Source organism: Myotis daubentonii, chromosome 4, assembly GCF_963259705.1.
Source record: "Myotis daubentonii chromosome 4, mMyoDau2.1, whole genome shotgun sequence".
Lineage (NCBI taxonomy): Eukaryota > Metazoa > Chordata > Mammalia > Chiroptera > Vespertilionidae > Myotis > Myotis daubentonii.
In genome coordinates this window covers 39,001,888-39,022,595 of record NC_081843.1, presented here as the reverse complement: position 1 = coordinate 39,022,595, position 20,708 = coordinate 39,001,888, and the positions used below count along the sequence as shown (strand labels likewise).

Here is a 20,708-nt window from a genome sequence, read left to right as displayed (position 1 = left end):
TATTCCTGAATGTGAAGGCTCGAAAGGGAATTAATGCACAAGAAGTGTAAGGAGAGACTCTTTTAGGGGACTAGCTCAAGTGAAGACTTGTGTGAATACATCATGGTCATATAAAGCTGTAAATCTCAGGATATAATGTTAAAATTCCAGAGAGTAATGCTAGGTAAATAACAAAGCAGGCTGATAAAAATTCCCTGGGTTTTCAGAAAAGTTAAAGGCTTGATTAATTAATTCTTTATCTGCTTCGCCTCCTCTCTTTCTTTACTTTTATAGCGAAAGTGAGACAATTATTCTAATCTGAGAGATAAGACTGAATCTACTGAGAGCCATATTTGTGCAACTCTGTGGTTTGGACAAATGTTGAATGAATTAAAGAAATTCATGTTTGGAAGCCTCTGCTCTTAAAATAATTTTCTACTTAGAAAAGATAATTTGCAAGTGTAAAACAAAATATTCTTTACTGAGTTATAAAACTTTTGTTTAAAATATATTCACACTGGGCTGGTGTGGCTCAATGGTTGAGCATCAACCCAGGAATCAAGAGGTTATGGGTTCAATTCCCAGTCAGGGCACATGCCTGGGTAGAGGGCGCGATCCCTCGTGTGGGGCATGCAGGAGGCAGCCGATGGATATTGATGTTTCTCTCTCATCAATGTTTCTATCTCTCCCTTTCTTTCCTCCCTCTCTAAATCAATAAAAACATATATAGATAGATAGATAGATAGATAGATAGATAGATAGATAGATATGATATATATATACCCTATATAATCTATTTATATAAAAACCCTGGGTGTAACATCACAACCTAGGCTTGACCAACCGGAAGGAAGTCAGTCCTACAGGGGTTGTCTTGCAAATGGCTGCACCCTCCCTGAGCTGTTTCCTGCGAGGGCGGCGAGGTTTCAGGCAGGAACCCACCCTCAGAGCGTGGCCACACTGAGTCCTGGGTCCTCTTAGCCACAGCTGTGCCCTCCCCGAGCTGTTTCCAGTAAGGGCAAGGTTTGAGGCAGGAACTGGCCCTTGGAGCGTAAAGGCATATCTTTATAAAGTTCTAATACATGATATTAGAGATCGTGGTAATACTGTTTTACCCACAGCATCTACAGGAATTGCTGCAAATTTACTTCTTGGTGGTAGCACCTTTCATTCCCAATATAAATTACCCATTCCACTAAATGAAACTTCAATTTCTAGACTCGATATAAGCAGTAAAGTTGCTAAAATTATTAAAAAGGCCCAACTTCTCATTATTGATGAATGCATCCATGGCATCCAGTCATGCTATAAATGCCATAGACAGATTACTAAGAGAAATTTGAATGTTGTATTTGGTGGGAAAGTTCTCCTTCTTGGAGGGGATTTTCGACAATGTCTCAGTATTGTACTGCATGCTATGCGATCGGCCATAGTACAAACGAGTTTAAAGTACTGCAATGTTTGGGGATGTTTCAGAAAGTTGTCTTTTACAACAATATGAGATCAGAGGATTCTGCTTATAGTGGATGGTTAGTAAAGCTTGGAGATGGCAAACTTGATAGCAGTTTTCATTTAGGAATGGATATTATTGAAATACCCTGTGAAATGATTTGTAATGGATCTATTAAAGCTACATTTGGAAATACTATCTCTATAGATAATATTAAAAATATATCTAAACGTGCAATTCTTTGTCCAAAAAAATGAGCACGTTCAAAAATTAAATGAAGAAATTTTGGATATACTCGATGGAGATTTTCACACATATTTGAGTGATGATTCCATTGATTTCACAGATGATGCTGAAAAGGAAAATTTTCCCATTGAATTTCTTCGGGAATGCTGTGTCATAAATTAAAATTGAAAGTGGGTGCAATCATCATGCTATTGAGAGATCTTAATAGTAAATGGGGTCTTTGTAAAGTACCAGATTTATTATCAAAAGATTGTGACCTAACATTATCGAAGCTGAAGTATTAACAGGATCTGCAGAGGGAGAGGTTGTTCTGATTCCAAGAATTGATTTGTCCCCATCTGACACTGGCCTCCCATTTAAATTGATTTGACGACGTTTTCCCTTGATGCCAGCATTTGTGATGACTATTAATAACAAGGACAAACTCTGAACAGAGTAGGCATATTGATGACTATTAATAACAAGGACAAACTCTGAACAGAGTAGGCATATTCCTACCTGAACCCGTTTTCGCACATGGTCAGTTATATGTTGCTTTCTCTCAAATTTGAAGAGCATGTGATGTTAAAGGTAAAGTTCTAAATACTTCAGCACAAGGGAAATTAGTCAAGCACTCTGAAAGTGTTTTCACTCTTAATGTGGTATACAGGGAGATATTAGAATAAGTTTAATCACTTTATCAGTCATTGTTTGCATCACTGTTGTTTTTATATCATGTTTTTGTTGTTTTCATATCATGTTTTTGTCATTTTTATATCATGTCTCTGTTGTTATATCCTTTTCTTACTGTTTATTTATTAATAAATTTATATATTATTTTCATATACATTTTACTAATTTCCTTTCATCTCTCACACTTCTATTATAGAGAAAGGGCAAATACCAATATTAAAATATTTCCGCTAATTAATTCCCTTTTAATGTGCATGAATTTTGTGCACCAGGCTACTAGTCCTATATAATAAAAGGCTAATATGCAAATAGACCGAACAGTGGAACAACTGAACAACTGATTACTATGATGTGAGCTAACCACCAGGGGGCATGTGCGGAACATGACAGGCATCGGGCGTGGTGGAATGGTGGAGCAGGTGAGTGGAGGTGCCAGACCAGGGGGGGTGCCAGTTGCTGCCATTGGGGTGAGCCTGTGGTGGTTACTGAAAATTCTTTGCTCCTGTGCACTGCGGTCCTGCCCGCTCACACCCGCTGCTGGCGCCAGACCCGCTGCTTGCACCTACTGCTGGCGTCTGCCACCAGCCCCAATCACTCGGTGCTGTCAGCAGGTGCAAGCAGCAGCTGCTGGCCCCACTCGCCTCTCAGGGCTTCTCCACCTCCCACTGCTCCTGAGGGGAGATCAGGGCTGGCAGCCGCTTCTCGTACCCGTTGCCGGCGACAGCCCCGCTCGTACCTGCTTCCAGTGTCAGATCCGCTGCTTGCACCCACTGCCAGTGCCTGGCACCAGTCCTAATCACTCGGCGCCATTAGTGGGTGCGAGCAGTGGCTGCTGGCCTTGATCGCCCCTGAGGGCTTCTCCACCTCCCTTTGCTCCTGAGGAGTGATCAGGGCAGCAGCTGCCACTTGCACCCACTGATGGCACCAGCCCCACTTGTGCCCACTGTTGGTGCTGGCCCCAATTGCTCCATGCCTTCAGTAGGTGCAAGCAGGGCCAGTGCTGTCAGTGCGTGGGAGCGGTGGCAGGAGCGGGGCTGCAGGCAGACCGAGGACTGAGGCCACTGTGGGAGGGCCTGGGTGAGGGAGTGGAGGATGGGCTGAGACCTGCCCTGTGCCTACCTCAGCCTCATGGCCCACAGTTCCTTTCAAGGGGCACAAATTCGTGCACTGGGCCCCTAGTATGTACTAGAGGCCCGGTGCACAAAATTGTGCATGGGGAGGGTGGTCCCTCAGCCTGGCCTGCATCCTCTCCAATCCAGATCTCTCTCGCAATCCAGAACCAATGGCTCCTAACCGCTCACCTGCCTGCCTGATGCCCCTAACTGCTCTCTCCTGCTGGCCTGATTCCCCTAATTGCCTAACTGTGCTCCCCTGCTGGCCTGATCCCCCTAACTGCCTAACTGCCACCTTCTCCCTTCTCCCACAGTGCCGGCCTTCTCACCTTCTATCTTCTCGTGGGGTGCTGGCCTTCTCCCTTCTGCCTTCTCCCTTGTGCCTTCTTCTGTGGCTCCTTCTCCTGCAGCCTCTGCAAAAGGGACCGTGGTGCTAGACTGGCCCTCGCAGCCACCGAGGCTGCAGGCCCTCAGCCCTTGCAGCCACTGTGGCTTTGTCTGGAAGGATGTCTGGAAGACGTCCAGTCTAATTAGCATATTACCCTTTTTATTAATATATATATATATATATATATATATATATATATACCCACTATTTTTTGAGAAAGTACTGTTCACAAGAATACCACTTGGTGCTTGAAATATATTAGTAAACAAGATAGACAAAGATCCCTGCCTGACCTTGAAAAGCTGATATTCTAATGGGGGGAAGACAGATATCAAACAATACACATAATGAATATGTAAAGTATATAGGATATTAGGAGGTAAAAAGCAATGTTAAAAAAATATGAAAAAGTAGGGCATTTTAAAAGGGATTAGGTTTGCGGGGGCAGCAGGGTGAGTTACCATAGCTGATAGGAATGCTCACTGAGTAGGCACATTTGAGTTAGATATAAAAGAGATGAGGGAGTAAGCCACACATTCCACACAGAAGGAAAGGGCCCCATGGAGGAAACATGCCTGGTGTGTTTGAAGAAAAGAAATGACACCAATGTGTCTGGAGTGGAGTGAGCAAGAGGATGGCGGGATATATAAAGAACTACAACTTAAAAACAAAACAGCCCAATTTAAAAAAAATAGGCAAGGACTTGACATTTCTTCAAAGAAGATACACAAATGACCAACATTTGAAAAAGTTCTCAACATCCCTAATCATTAGGGGGACGCAAATCAAAACTACAATGAGATGCCACGTCACACCTATTAGGATGGCCACTATAAAAAAAAAGAAAAGGAAAATAATAAATGTTGGCAGGATATGAAGAAATTGGAACCCTTGTGCTCTGTTGGTAGGAATGTAAAGAAATTGGTGCAGTCACATGGGAAAAAGTATGGTTCTTAGAAAAATTAGAAATAGAATTACCATATGATCTAGCAATTCCACATTTGGGTATTTATCCCCTAAATTAAAAGCAGGGTCTCTAAGAGGTACTTATTAGCCCGTGTTCATAGTAGCATTTTTCACAAGATCCGAAAGGTGGAAAGCAAGCCAGTGTCCATCCACAGGTGAATGGTTAACAAAATATGGTACATACATACAATGCAATATTACTCAGCCTTGAAAAGGAAGGAAATTCTACAATGTGGATGAACCTTCAAGACATTATGCTAAGTGAAATAAGCTCAACACAAAAAGACAAATATTGTAGCTGGGCCCGTGTGGCTCAATGGTTGAGCATTGACTATGAACCAGGAGGTCACAGTTTAATTCCTGGTTCCCAGGTTTTGGGCTCAGTCCCCATTATGGGGCATGCAAGAGGCAGTCAATCAATGGTTCTCTCTCATCATTGATGTTTCTATCTCTCTCTCTCCCTTCCTCTCTGACATAAATAAAAAATATATTTTAAAAAAGACAAATACTTTATAATTCCACCTATGTGAGATACCTAGAGTAGTCACAGTCATAGAGAGAAAGTACAATGGTGGTCGCCAGGAGCTGTAGAAAGGGGGATGGGGAATAATTATTTAATGGGTATAGGATTTCAGTTTTCTAGATAGAGTTCTGGCAATGGATGGTGGCTAAACTAGCCAGAAACTCTCAGAAACAGTGTTAGAGTGACAATGAGCTACTTTCCACCCACACTGGCTGTCTACTGGGTCATTATCAACAAGATACAAAAACAGTAACTCTTCCCACCTCAGAAAACCCTCCTTTGATCCTCCGTCTCTTAATAATATGGCCTCATTTTTTCTGTAGCAGTTTAGAGCAAAATTTGAAATAATTGTAAATACTCTGTGTCACAGACCACTGTTCTTTGCTCTTTGGGGGATGGTATATCAGGCACCTGATTCCATATGGAAGTTTGAAGAACCAAATACGTCCTCTTGTCCCAGCACTGGCAAGAGGGGATGCAAACCTAAGTTCAGCCAAATGGGTGCTCTCTCCTGTGACTTTGATCTTGAGAGCATGATAGGAGGACTAAGGAAGGAAATGGTTCACATTCATTCATCTCAGTGGGGACAGCGTGGCCCGGCTGTTTCTGGCCTGAGTGCTCCGCTTTGATTCCTCCTTCCCAGTCCTCTAGAGGGGCTCCTTGTCATTTTCAAGTTTGGTCCCACAGCTTCCCATCTCTTTTGGAGCCGCTCAATGGCCTCCCTCAGTTTTGCAGACAGAGTTCTGGCGATGGATTTCATTATGTTGGTCAGTGTTGACTTTTGTTACTTGAAAACAAAATCCTGAAGGACATAGGAAGCATTGATATTTCAGACAAAAGGAGAGCACGCATGCCATGGTTTCCTTTGTGAGTGTGTGTGTGTGTGTGTGAGTGTGTGTGTGTGTGTGTGTTTTCCTGGCACTCATATCATTGCCATGGTTACTTTTGGTCATCTGCGCCTTTCTTTTCCACACCAGACATGAGAGTCCTTAATATGCAGAATGCTTAGATTTATTCATTCCAAATTGAAATTCATTTATTTATTGTGTTAGATGTTACAATTTTAAAAAAGCAATGTCAGGAAGATAGCAATCTCTTCCCTTCTGTCATGGAAAGTGAAGCCTATTTGCCATTGAACCATTTCCAGGGGTGATACCACTCCACAGGTAGTCTTTTACAAGAACATCCTAGATAGGCATGTTGTTGCTTCAAGAGCTTCTCCAAGCATAGTTTTACTCCAGGAAATATACCAGTAGTGCTTTTACAAACGGACAGTCCAGATTTATTCAAGAGGCACCACAATAATTTAGCACTTAAATAAATGAAATAGAATAGAACTCAGCTACTCAAGATGCAGTTCGGGAGACAGAAACATCCGCTTAGGAGTTTGTTAAAATATAGGCACCCCCAACCCCAGATACTACATCAGAATTGCATATTAACAAAATCTCTAGCTGTTTAACATGCACATTGAAGTCTGAGAAGCACTAGAACAGAAAATATATGGACATGATGTATAAGTGTGTTGTTCCATGAAACTTGTTGCAATTATATGCATTTGAAGATATGGATTTGGCCATGATGAAAAATGTACTTCTTACTGTGGTAAATTTTTTTTTACAGTAAAATAAAATTTAGAGAGAGTGATGTATGCAAGATGCCCAATAATGCATCCTCCTCATATTCTCCCTTTCCAACAACAATACTTTTTAAAAAATATATTTTATTTATTTTTTTACAGAGAGGAAGGGAGAGGGATAGCGAGTTAGAAACATCAATGAGAGAGAAACATTGATTCAGCTGCCTCTTGCACGGCCCCTATTGGGGATGTGCCCACAACCCAGGTACATGCCCTTGACCAGAATCAAACCTGGGACCTTTCAGTCCGCAGGCCGATGCTCTATCCGCTGAGCCAAACCAGCTAGGGCAACAATAATTTGGTATCAATCCACTAACAAAAGTGACTTTGTGAGTGCTGTGGGATCTGGAACAAGATGGCCAAAGGGTCCAGGGGGAGTCTTTTCCACTGGTGAGTCAGGTAGTAGGTATAAACACCTCAGTCATGGCTTTGGGCCCTAAAGTGGCCCATGAACCAATATAGTCCCTGTGAGTGAGGTCCAAGAGCCCCTGGAGAGCACTGACTTAGTCACACATGGCTGAAAAAACCTTTGAAAAGTCCAAGAGCTCAGTGGGGAAGTTCCAATACACCATGGAGCAAAAACTGCAACAGGACGCACTGGAGAAGGTAAGAGGAACAGTTTAACTTTATGCGCATTACTGCCCCCTTAAGGTGGCACAGCTCAGTGCCAAGACAGCCCTTTTCCACCTGTGATTCCTCTCTGGGAAATGTAAAAGCATGGAGTGAGCACCTGTTTTCCCAAGCTGTGCAGGATCCTGCCAAGAGACCCATTTCTCTTTAGCCTCATCCAGAGTACTGAGCCGTGAGCCACATGACTGAGGGGCAGCAAGCGGATAGGAAAACAGCAGCAGATATAGCACCTACTAACTGTGTCACAGAGTTCACTGGGAGGACCGCCCATCAGTCACAAGTGGTCAATTCTGTGAGCTCCAGTCTATACTGTACCAAAGACATGATTGAGAGCACTACAGAGAGGGAGCCATGGGTATAAGAAGCCAATCTTGTTTGCTAAGAGAGAGAATTGCCAGGCTGACTTGACTTCCTTTATTGGAAATATTACCAGACAGGTAAATTGAAGACATGAGAATATATCTGGATTTATGAAGTAATTGAAACAAACAAAAAAAATCCCATGAAATCCTGTAGCTCAGATGAAGAGAGTGGGCTGAAATGTAATAGAGTTTTATTTACAAGTGGTTGAATGACCTTATTATAGGATGTGAATGGAAAATAAAGTCTTTATTAGGATACGCCTTTGATATTTATTTATCTATTTATCCTCACCCAAGTATTTTTTTTTCCCATTGATTTTTCAGAGAGAGTGGAAGAGAGAGGGAAAGACAGCAAGAAACATCGATGTAAGAGAAGCACATCGATTGGTTGCCTCCTGCACGAGCCCCTCCCAGGGCCTGGTCCGGGAGGATCCTGCAACCAAGGTAACTGCCTTTGACCAGAATCGAGCCAGGACCCTTTGGTCTATAGGCCGACGCTCTACCCACTGAGTCAAACCAGCTAGGGCTGCCTTTGACTTTTAGCTGCTTCCACATATTTAGTCAGTATTTGCTTAAAAGCACTGTGGCTTGCTGGTCAAATTTCACACATCTTGACTGTGAGCTAGTTAACTAATACGCTAGGACGAGAATTAGCTCCATCGGGATCTCAACAAGTTCTAAAATGGATCAGATATAGAACAATGGCATTTCGTGGGATTGTGTGACTAGTCCTGTAAGATTACTATGAAAGTCCCGACTACTATAAATAATATTTTTAAAAGTTAGGCTTAAGAGCAAATGTGAAAAATAATTGGAGTTTTAGTAGGTTATAAATTCTATGTTAACAGAATGGTATAGTTAATAACAACAACAAAGAAGCCCATTTAATCTCACATTATATGAATAGTGTTTATAGTATTTAGAATAAAGGTAGGAAAAGTCACACTAATCCAGGCTGTTGAAGTTTTATCTGAAATGTTTCATTTCCGTATATCACCCAGAGTTCTTTGAAGGAAAGCAACAGAAACCAAGTCTACCCAATTCGATACAAATAAATTAAAACACACCAAAAATGGGAGGGAATTTGTACAAAAAGTCGCTCCTAAAAATATCGAAGAAAAATAACTTTCTTTTTTTTTTTAATATATTTTATTGATTTTTTACAGAGAGGAAGGGAGAGAGATAGAGAGTTAGAAACATCGATGAGAGAGAAACATCGACCAGCTGCCTCCTGCACATCTCCTACTGGGGATATGCCCGCAACCCAGGTACATGCCCTTGACCGGAATCGAACCTGGGACCTTTCAGTCAGCAGGCCAAGGCTCTATCCACTGAGCCAAACCGGTTTCAGCGAAAAACAACTTTCTTTTGTGGCAATCAAGGAGTAACTAGATTGGACGTATGCTCTTGCCCTAAACAAGCAAAACTTGGACAAAATATATGAAACAAACTCTTTTTAGATAGAGGGGCGGGGGGAGGGGAGGAGAGTGTCTAACCTGCAACTTAGGTATGTGCCCTGACAGGGAATCAAACCCACGACTTTTCAGTGTAAGAGAGGAGCTCCTACCATGAGCCACACCACCCAGATCAATGGCTAATCTCAAGAACACTGTCATAGGGATCAATCAGCTCTAGATTTATTTGTTCTTGGGCCACTCTGACCAAAGTTCGCATACCTGGCGGAGAAGGTCCTGGACAGGAAAAAGCCAGAGGATCCTGACTGACCTTCCCATCCGGACTTTACTAGCGGTGGAAGAGTTGGTCCCACAAAGAAAAATGTAGGCACTGTTAACCAGAAGAGGAGGCAATGATGCCTATTTGTTTCCAGGGTGACCAAGGAGAAGCATAATTTTTAGTATGAACTATATGCAGGTGCAGTTCGTGACTGGGGACGCATGTGCATTCGCGGTCTCTATCAAGAGAAAGAAGAGCCCTAGCTGGTTTGGCTCATTGAATAGAGCATGGGCCTGTGGACTGAAGGTTTCCAGGTTCGATTTGGGTCAAGGGCATGTACCTGGGTTGCGGGCATATCCCCAGTGGGGGGAGTGCAGGAGGCAGCTGATCGATGTTTCTCTCTCATCCATGTTTCTAACTCTCTATCCCTCTCCCTTCCTCTCTGTAAAAAATCAATAAAATATTTTTTTTTTAAAAAAAAGAGAGAAAGAAGAGTTCATATTCATCTAAAGAAGAGGAGCGGTGGTAGGAGAGGATCATTTGGGGTTGGTTTGGAGCGCAAACTTTTTGTTTGGAAGGCGAGGGAGGATAGAATTCAGCTGAACATATGAACAAACTTTCCAGCAATTAGAAGTTCGTATTTGCTTGGGTTGTCCGGAGAAATTCTTTAGAAAGGAAGAAGAAGGTGGACAGAGAAGTAGATTTCAGAATTTGCGTCCGGCCAATCTGCAGATTGAGAAAAGACTTTCCTTGGTTCTCACTTTCTAACATTGGGTCTCCCGGGACGTCCTTGCGGAGTCGGCAGAGGGAGCCATTCCCCAAGAAATCTGCGCAAGGCCTCGCAGATCTTTTCTTGCGGGTCCGGAGAGTTCTCTTTCCTCCCTGCCTTTGAAAAGTAGGCTCCCTCGGTCCCACCCATCCCCCAACTCCTGGCCCCACCTTCCCTACCACTTTGTGGCCGCCTGGCACCCTCGGGCACCGCTAGGTCACCCGTCTCTTCGTCCCACATTTGCAATCCCTTCTTGCCACTGCTGGGGACGGGCCGTCCACTCTGGCTGGTGGCTCGGGTGCTGTCCCCAAGTCCCCCAAATCCTCCTAAAGGGTCTAGAACACCTCCTGGGTTTTGACCCGGAGGCGCTCACTGGATGTGGTCCGGACTCAGACGCGCATTCTGCCACACGCTTCAGTGATCCCAAGGTTTGCCAACTTCGTGACCGGACTCCTGGCGGGGGTCACTCTCGGACGGTGGAAGCCTCCCAAGGCAGGGGCGACCTGCGGTCGGGGCGCAGGAGTCGGGCCGACGGATCCCGGCTGGCTGCCGCGGGACCGTGCGCGGCGCCAAGCGACGCCCCCTCCAGCGGTCCCTGCCCCTGCGGCGGCAGCTGCAGCAGCGGCAACTGCTCGCATCCAGGCCCGGGCTCGGGTTACTCCCCTCCTCCTCCAGCATCTCGGGCCAGAGGGGAAACCCTCACTCAAGTTTGCAAAGAGTACTTTCCCCCGGTGCGCAAAACTGCGCTGAGACCGGCCTCCTTTCCCGCGTTTCCACCTTTGGATCTGAACGAAGACTCCCCCGTGTCGCTCTCTCCTGGGACGCTGCTTGGAGGCCGAGAGCTCTGTGTGGGGCAGGTTTTATTTCTCGGCTGGCGTTCCGTGAACACCAGGGGAAGAGGGTTGCATTGCGAATCTCAGGATCTCTGGACCTGGGTAAGTGTTGGGCACACTCAATGTTGGCAGTCGCTGGACTTTGGCAGGACGGTCGATGGTTTCTTAGGGGGAAGGGGGGGCGGAGAAATGGGGAGACAACGTTTTCCTTCGCCAGGATACCCCGGTTCTGCGTGAGGTCTGGGGAGATAGGCTCAGCCTAGGTTGTTTACAAGGGTTTATGGTTATTGTTTACATTTGGCCTTGTTACTTGGGGCTTGTAGGAACTTGGAGTATTTTATATGGGGAGACATCCCCATTATGCATTTTATTTTGCATAATTTCTGCCCTTGTATTTATTGCCTTGTCTATTTTGTGATGACGGTTGTAGAGAGACTTGGGAGCAATAAGACAGAATGAAAAGTAGTTTCGCAGGACCTTCCTTTGAGATCAGCTTCCCTTCTCTGGGATCTTGACTTGTTTCCTAACTTTTCTTTCTCCAGTACTTGATATTCAGATGGTGCAGATAGACTTGGGATAACCCCACCTACCCCGTTCTCAGCGTCCTGTGAGGGGTCAGGAGAGCAGGCTGGGTGGCTTAGACAAGAGGGGTCTCTTCCTTGTATGAATACCTGGTTCCTCAAGGAATGTTGGAGTGTGAGGGGGTGGGGGGGGGAGGGGTGATTCTTCAAGCCATAGTTACCATAGAAAGATCTATGTCATGTTGATCTTTTAAATTCCTTCCATCTAGGACTTTTACCCCCGGTTTAGGAAAATATTTTGTCTTTTTTTTTTTTTTCCTTCTGGAAGTTACTAGTAGAATGATCCCACCGAGTAAATGAAGTGTAATGATGTTTCTTTAGAAAAATATCCTCACATGAAGATCCAAATTCTTTTTGAAATATATTTGTATTGATTTCAGAGAAGAAGGGAGAAGGAGAGATAGAAACATCAATGATGAGAAAGAATCGTTGATCGGCTGCCTCCTGCACGTTCCCCCCTGCCCTAACTGGGAATCGAACCATGACCTCCTGGTTCATAGGTCAGTGCTCAACCACTGAGCCACTCCAGTTGGGCAAGGACCCATGTTCTTTAGAGGAAAATTAAAGATTTGATTAGTCCAAAAGATTTTAGGTTCCCAAGGCAGAGGAGAATGACATTCCTTCTTGGTTCTCCTTGCCTTTCTCCTTTATATCCTGGGTCTCACTTTCTATAGGGTCTTCTCAACTACAGATGCTTCACTCCTTATGGATGAAAAGACTGGGACCAGGTCGTATTCTCCAGAAATGCCTTTTCCTGATGGGACTGCTCCAAGAGGTCAGCTTGCAGGGTAGTTTTTCTCTGGTGCTCTGAGGTCAGAGAGTTGAGTCGATCATGAGCTCTGGGACCAGGTAGCCTGAAGTCATCTCTCAACTCTGCACTTTCCAGTAGTGTGATTTTGGTCATTGTTTAACCTCTCTCTTCTCATCTATAAAATCAGGATGATAATACAGTGCTTATACCAGAGGGTTGTTAAAAGGATTAAGTGAGTTAATGCGTGTGGTGTGCTAACAAGCTTGGCAGATGATAAGCAAGTGAGCACTAGCTATTATTATAATTAGGCTAGTATTGGTAACTTGCTGTATTAGGGTAATAGAGCTGTTATTAACTGTCATTGTGTTAGCTGTTATTTCTCTTTGGATGGCCTTTGAAGGTCGTGCTCATTTGGGCTTGGCTCCCCCCAGGACATAATGTATTGTCAGATTTACCTCGGACATGATCTTTCTGTTGGGCCCCTTTGGAGGAAAGAAAGTGTATGTGGCAGGGCTGGGATTGTAGAGGAGGGGTCATGGTTGTGTACCAAAGGGTTATTGGGACAGGCTAGCAGGTGGGACATCTGTACTTACTTTACAATCTGTAAACTACACTGCCATAGAAACTCCTTGCATTAATATACTTCCTTTAACCTATTTTTTAAGAGGCCAATCATTTATTCAGTAGTTATTTATGAAGCATCTATTACATGTCAAGCACTGCTCTAGGTCCTATGTTAAGTTCATTAGCTTTATTTTAAAAATGGATGTGCATGAGTATTTACTTTAACCTCCCCCCACCTCATTTCACACATATTAGGGCTTTGTGCAATACTAGCACCCTATAAATTAAATCTAAAATGTTTTTAGCTAAATTTCTTTTAGTAGCTGTTAAAGTGAAGAGCATATATCGCTGAAGAATTGAACAAAATAGTCAGTATAAGTTCTAGCAGTGTTCTTCTCCCATCAGCTTCAACATAAACTTGTGTAGGGAGGCGGGAAAAAAAGCTGGATAACCTAGCATTCCTTCTGACTCTAAAATCTTTAAATTAGTGGCCTTCATTGATGGTTGTTTTGAAACCTCCTTTTTTAAAACATTTGTTTTGAGTACATAAATATGTCACTTCTATTGTTGCATGTTAATCAAAGTAAGTAATGACACTAACAATTAGTAAAAAAGGAAAAGTATTTAGTTCTGCTTATATTTCGTCAGCTATTCTTAGACTTTGATGTATATCAAGCATGGAGGAAGCTTGTTTAAAAATAACAGATCGAATTGTGAAAAATTGCCAAAGTTTGACATTTTTACCTATATAAAATGGAAATTTAATATCATTCAACCTAATATAAATCCTAGCCCCCTCTGCTTTGGTTCAGATGCAGTAAGTCTTGGGTGAAGTGTGAAAAGTCTGCAGTTTTACAAAAGTTCCCCAGATGATTCTAATACAAACCCAAGTCACCTGCTTATTTAGCAGCAACGGCTTTACCTTCCTCATGATCGCCTCCTTGGTCTAACAGCATGTTTCTAAAATACAGATCTGATCATGTCATTCCCTCGTTTAAAAATCTATGGCGAATCCCCAGATGGTGACTATCCGTGCCACCCAGGTGCTTATTGAAAATGCAGATTGCAGGGCTGTACCCCAGATGCAAGGGCCAGAAATCTGCATTTAACAGATCCCCTAGTGATTCTGGTGGAGGTGACTGCATATCACACTTGGAGAAACACTGGCTTATAGCAGGAAGCCTAACTTCTCTAACATGGTACACATGGCCAGGTTTGCACTGTCTTCTCTGTGTTGTTTGTCTGCTTCCCTGTTCTCCAAGCATCTAAGCCCCACTGATCTTGATCTCATTACTTTTCCTTGGAGAATACATTGCCTGCTTTCACTCCTCCCTCGCCTAGCTGTGTATGCTGTTCCTTCTGCCAGAAATGTCTTTGCTCCTCTTTTCAGTCTAATCAACTATTTACTACCCATTTATCCTTCAAGATAGAGTTCAAATAAGACATCCCCGTGAAACATTTTCTAATTCACATAAACTTAGAGATGTCTCATATGATTCCTACTCTACTTTGTGGATAGCTTTAATATCCTCCATCATATTGAATCAACTATGTTTGTTGTCCGGAGATTCCTACAACTGGGTGGTGAGATGATCATTTCCCATTTATCCAAATGGCTGGCACATAGTAGTTACATAATAAATACCTAAAAAATGTAAGGGAAGAACGAATGAATGAACACTAGTTGACATTTTCTTAGCACACCAAGTGTTTGGGACAGTCACTATGAACAGACTGGGGGCTGTGGAGAAGCCAGCCAAGAATTTACAGTCAGGCTAGACATAGTCTAGAAAGTGAGCAACCTGGAGTGGAAAACGGCCAGATAGAATATCCTAAGATGACTTACGAAGCACCAGATGCCACTGAATTAATGTCACATGTTTAACACTATGGCAGCACTATGACCATTGACAAAACCTGAGTTTGTCACACCTTTGGGATGGTTTTGGTTGTGAATGACAGTGCCAGGGCACCGAAATGAAAGTGTCAATGCCAATAAAAATAAACTTTTGCCTTGTGCTTTTCAGTTTATAAATACAATTGTATTTGTTTTTGTATTTGATGGGAAACATGGTGACTCGTTCGGTACTGTTTTTCCTACTTTAATACAGGATGCATTTCTAGAAATTGGTCCAAAGGTTGATTGTGCAAGAGCCTACATATTATAAAGGATGCTTGCCTGAGAAGGCCAAATTTATTATAAAATTTTAAATTACTCCTTGCCATTAGACACAGCATTCAGTGTTTAATGTTTTAATTTTTTCTTTAAACTCCTATAATTTTGGTTATTTTCTTATCTGAACAACAGTTGACCTGCTCATAGTCAATAAATGTCCAATTCTGACTAAAGATTTGCCACTTTTGGTATGACTAATAACTTCTATCTTTATCTAACTTATATTCAGTTTATGATGCAAAACTTTCTTATAATTAATATTATTTTTTAATTCTTAAATATTTTCATTTTGCATTCATTTTTTGTAATTAATGGCAATATACAATAATATTTGAACAAATGAACAAAAATATTGCAGGGTAATGACAGAGCTGGTGATGCTGCAAAATGGAATTTTAGCTCATGGGCAGCTCCACGTAAAATAAACAATATCCAAAAAGTTCACTCATTGGCTGACGTATGAGAGTTCCAATGTCATAGGGCAGGAAGTTAACAGAATTAATAAGTGAAGTACAAATGTCTACATTGTTTGGACTTCAAACAAAGCAAAATTAATGTCAGTGATCCCAATTTCTCAAGGATGTGTATCCAGGATTTCATTCTAAAAATTAGCTTAGTTTTAAGAATTAACTAAGATTTATTGGGTTCTGTTGATTTGTCTTCATTTTCAATCTTGTTTCCAAAATGAACTCTTTAAACCTTAATTTAAGCTTGCATCTGGCTGTACTTTTATAAGTTTCTTACCTAGTTTCCTAATGTCTTCATTTATTCATTCTATTTTTCTGAATTTCCCAAGATTTTGTATTTCTCATGTCTCTCTTTCCTTCACAATTTAATATTATTTTTCACTGGGATCATTATAATGCTTTTTAAAAAATAGTTATTGCAGAGGATTAACTTATAGCGCTTAATAAGAGGATTTCTCATTGTATGAGGACAGAAGTAAGACACAAACCAGTGCTATTTTACTTTATTCAACTTATTTGCAAAACTGCAAGTCTCATGTGAATGTTATTTGATGATGCATACTCTGCACCATTAGCCAGTCTAGGAAGTGTGAATGTCATAATATATCCTGTTATTATCGATGTTAATTTTTAGTGATTTCCTCTATTCATTTCCAGTGATTTATACCCCGAGATAAAGAAACTATGGGGAGCATTTCAACCACCTCAATTTTCTACTCAGAGAGCCATAAATTGTACCCTTCCCCCTTTCTAAGACAAAGAACACAGTATTTCAGTATGGAAAGCCTCATTTGATAGGTACATGTGCAGGATATTAGCATCTGTTAAAAACATCTTATCTTTGGAGCAAGGAGACCCCATTGTAGAGGGTGACTAAGTGCCTTGTCATTAACATCCTGGCCGACCTGGATTCGCTGCACAGATCTGGTTAGTTCTAAAACCTCCCCACAGGTGACCATTCCCGTAATGGATCTTTTAAATGCCTTCTGGTAAAGAATTGTGTTTGTCATTTTTTTGAAAAAAATTTTTTTGATGGGAAATTGAAAATCAAAACACACAAATTTAACTTGTTCCTCATGGAACAAAATAGAAATAGGAAGATTAATTAGACGCAGGAGATTATTTCTACAATCAAAATGGAAAATTTTGATATCTTCAGAAGCATGCTTTATTTATTTTTTTGGGGTGAGGAATTGATGGCAAGATGTTCTTTTGTGTTCTTTCAAAAAGTAATTGACTTGAATTTTATTTTTGCTCCAACAGTTATTTATTAGGTGAACAGGGCATATGAATAAATATGATGTGGAATTACCAAGAAACTTGCCTTAAAAAAAAGATAAAGAAAATATACCTGACTGTGTAAGGACCAAGTGGGCAGTCCTGAGAGCTATATTCTAGAGAGAGGACTCCATGTGCTCGGAGGTTTCCTGGGAGCCTGGGGCCTTGAAGGAGAGAGGATTTGAGTAGATGGGGGTATTTTATACAGGGGAGTGAGCTCAGCAAACATGTGGCAGCAGGAATTTGCAAGACATTTTCAAGCAATAATGACTAAATCATTCCACAGTAGGGGTGAGTTGACATTGGAGAATCATTTATGACAGCCATGCATGGGCCTATGGGACTAGATTCTGCCTGTTCCCACAACTCTAAGGACATTAAAGGACCCCCTCATATTACACTGTTATTGTTGTATCATATAAGCCAGATGTGGTGTGGGGCACCCAATGGAGGTTCAAGCAAAAACAGAGTGCCCATTCCATGCAAAGGTGTGAAACGAAAAACATTTCTTTCAGCCACTATGGGGCTTCTTGGGTGTGGGGGTGGAGACAGGGCTTGTGTTTCTGTCAGCAACATCTAGTTCTGTTTTCTTCCTTTTATCTTATTTTTTTCCATCATTTATCCCCCCATACCTTTCTCCACCTCCACCCACTTCTCTAAGCCCCACAATCACCACACTGCTGTCCATGTAGCACCATCTAGTTCTGAATTCCTATTTTCCTGTAAGAAGTTTAATTTAAAGATGATCTTGCCACACTATTGTACTGTCTCTTTTAGCACGAAGTGGTCCACCCCACATCTCCTTTACTTCATAAAATATCACCAAACATGTGCCTCTGAGTGGGTGACTTTTAAGGCTTGGAACTATGGAGGAAATTCATTTCTTAAAACTAAATATTAAACATGCTGGTTTTTAAAGAGCCATCTGTCCATCCCACCCCTGGGAACTTCATTTCTGGAAGAAGTGCTCACCGTCCATCCTCTTCTGAAGGCTCCAGCTTCTGGCAGGTTGCTTCGGCACTCTCCTCTCCCTGCACCTCCCTCTTTATGCTCATCGCGGACCCCACTGTTATTATTATTATTTAATTTCCTGTCTCAGTCCCCACATTCCTCGGTGCCCTCATCTTCCTCACTTATCTTCTCCCCAGGTGTCTTCCTCACAGTAAGATTTGATTACTGTGGCGTAAAGTATTAGCCCTTCAGAACTCCTCCCATCTCAGTACACCCCTTGAACAAATAGATGTGCAAAATCAGTCCATTAGTGAGGACAGAAAAGATTGAGGCCTCTGTTAAGCCTATGTTTTCAAACTTTAGGGGCCTGAGAGTCGCCAGCAGATACTGGCCCCCCTCTAATGATTTGGATTCAATAGGGGTGCAGTGGGGTGTGCATATTAGACATGGTATTCTGATGCAGGTGGTCCACAGATGCACCGTAACTCTTGTTAGGGCTATACTCCATTCAGAAGGACGACTTCTTTTTTAATATTTTAGTCACTTGGTCAGAGTGGATCACAGAGAATAACTGGTCTGTGAAAACCTGTGCCTCTCTGTCTCTGCTTGAAGGGACAATGGCTGTAACACAACGCTGTTCATGTGACAGCCTGAGAAAGGGGCCCATTGTTCAGGGGTTGGCTGATGCTCCTTTCTGCTCTGGCCAGCCGTCCAACTGAGCTTGGTAGCCCCAAGGAAACAGACACACTTGAATCAGAGAGACAAAGAAAAGAGGTCAAGGCCTTTTAGAGTTAAGCTACTTGCAGCAATGAGGTAGGATTTGGGAAGGAAAAAAGTAATTCTGTGGAAGCATCATTAATCTGCAGGTTTGGGAGCTTGAGACATGGCAGTAAGGGAGCACAAGTCTGTGTGAACTCCCCCAGCTGATCTTTGACCAAGGAAGAATTGTGTTCTACTATGGCCGCCGGCCTATCTTATTGCAGAGTTTTATTATTGATTTTAAAAATGAGGAAGCTCTTCCTCTGTCCATGATAGGCCAAGATACATTTCTCAGCCTCTTTCTCCAGGTTCATCAAAGACAAGTATCAGCTCTGAAAACCCACCTAAATCAAGGCCTGGGACCTCAGAGAATGATTCTTTGTTCTTGGGTGTAGTCACCATATATACAATGTATTAGTAATTTCCTTTGGAATCTAGATTCAGATATCAATTTTGAAGCTGACTTTCTTTGTGATTGAAATACAGTTAAACCCATTAGAAAGTTATTGATCTATCTGGACAGTTGTGAGGTTAGGGGACTCCCCAGATGTCATTTAGATACCACTCCTCACCCCCAACCTCTAAACCGGATTCTAGCCCTGGAGAGAAAGGGTTGCAAATTTCCTGTAAAGATCTAATCTGGAGCTCAACAATCAGCTACATTCTGTGTGTCAGAAGAAGATTCAAATTCAAGGTCATAGCCTCAGCGAAGGTCGCAGACTTTTTGCACAGATTGTTCTTTTAGCCTGATTATTCTCTTTATGAAAAAGTATGCCATTCATTCAGCCTTTGCCTCTGGCTTTTTTTTTTCAAAGAGAAACTTAGTCCCTAGTTTTTGTGGATATTTGTAAGTGGCTTTCAAAAAAAAAAAGAAAAAGTTAGGCACAGAATACAGCCTTGAGTGATGCAGAGTGGAGAGAGCCTTTTCTGGATGTAATGGGCTGCAGAGAGCATCTCTACAGGGTGCAGGCAGCCAGTGCTCATTGCCGTAGGAATCCTTTTGTCTCTGAGATAAGAGTTTTTCTGACGGGGAGCATTAGGCTTAAAGAAGTTTGTATCCAGGAGAAGGCAACATGTGATTAGCTGGAGGTCACTTAGAGCTTCTTGTAATTAAGTCTGCCATTGCACCTTGATTATAGACTATCATTGTAAATCCATTAAAGAAGAAGCAAGTGGATTGCAGAGAGGCAAGTAGCTTTATTTTCTTCATTTTGTTTCCACTCCACCTTTCTCTTGCTGTTTGTTTATACTTTACTGAGTGGATATTTGGTTTTACCAATGATATACATGCTTTAGAAGTGAAGAGGGGGAAGAGGAGGCAGGTGGCAAAAGGATTGTGTTAAACATACTCCTGATGAGTTAATTTTCGGTTCATTGTCATTAAGCCTATTCATGGGCCCCATTCCTGTGACTTAGAGAGGCTCTCCTTAGTGCTATAAGGGATGAGGACTGTGCTATCCTTGAAAAAATAGGCAAGTGATATGTTGTCCTCTATTCCCAAATAGCATGTTTAATACTAATGCTCTTTAGGCATAGGATGCTTGCTGGGGCTTAGTCTTGTGTCAGAATGAACGCCTGGGATGCTAACATTGTTCTATTTCATCTGGGTGTGCTCCTGTTGTGAAAATGTATCAAGCTCTTCAATTTTTATTTCTGTTCTTTTGTGGTATGTATTTTATGCTTCAATAAAAAGTTCAAAAACGTTTAAAGCATCATGTTTAATGTAGAATTATAGCTCTCACACTGATGGAAAATGAGAAATTTTGAGAAATTCAGCTGTTGCATAATTTGGGGCCTGGCAGGGCTGGGAGGCCTGGAACTTTAAATATCCACAAACTCGCCCTTACTTCATAGCTGGAAGAGCTTTATGTCAGAAAACATGGACCAGCACTGTAATAGTTGATTGTGTTACTTTTTTATATAGCAAATTCAGTGCCT

At 42.2% G+C, this 20,708-nt stretch overlaps 1 protein-coding gene and 1 pseudogene across 1 annotated transcript in view; one reads left to right on the top strand and one right to left on the bottom strand.

Annotated features, from left to right (window-relative positions):
- LOC132232605 (large ribosomal subunit protein uL4-like) overlaps positions 1-18,115 on the bottom strand; it is a 96,809-nt pseudogene extending 78,694 nt beyond the window's left edge.
- Positions 10,685-20,708, top strand: part of MEGF10 (multiple EGF like domains 10) — a 165,775-nt gene continuing 155,751 nt past the window's right edge. The window contains exon 1 of the mRNA XM_059693726.1: positions 10,685-11,345. The gene's annotated coding sequence lies outside the window, so the exon portion shown is untranslated. The remainder of the gene's footprint in view (positions 11,346-20,708) is intronic.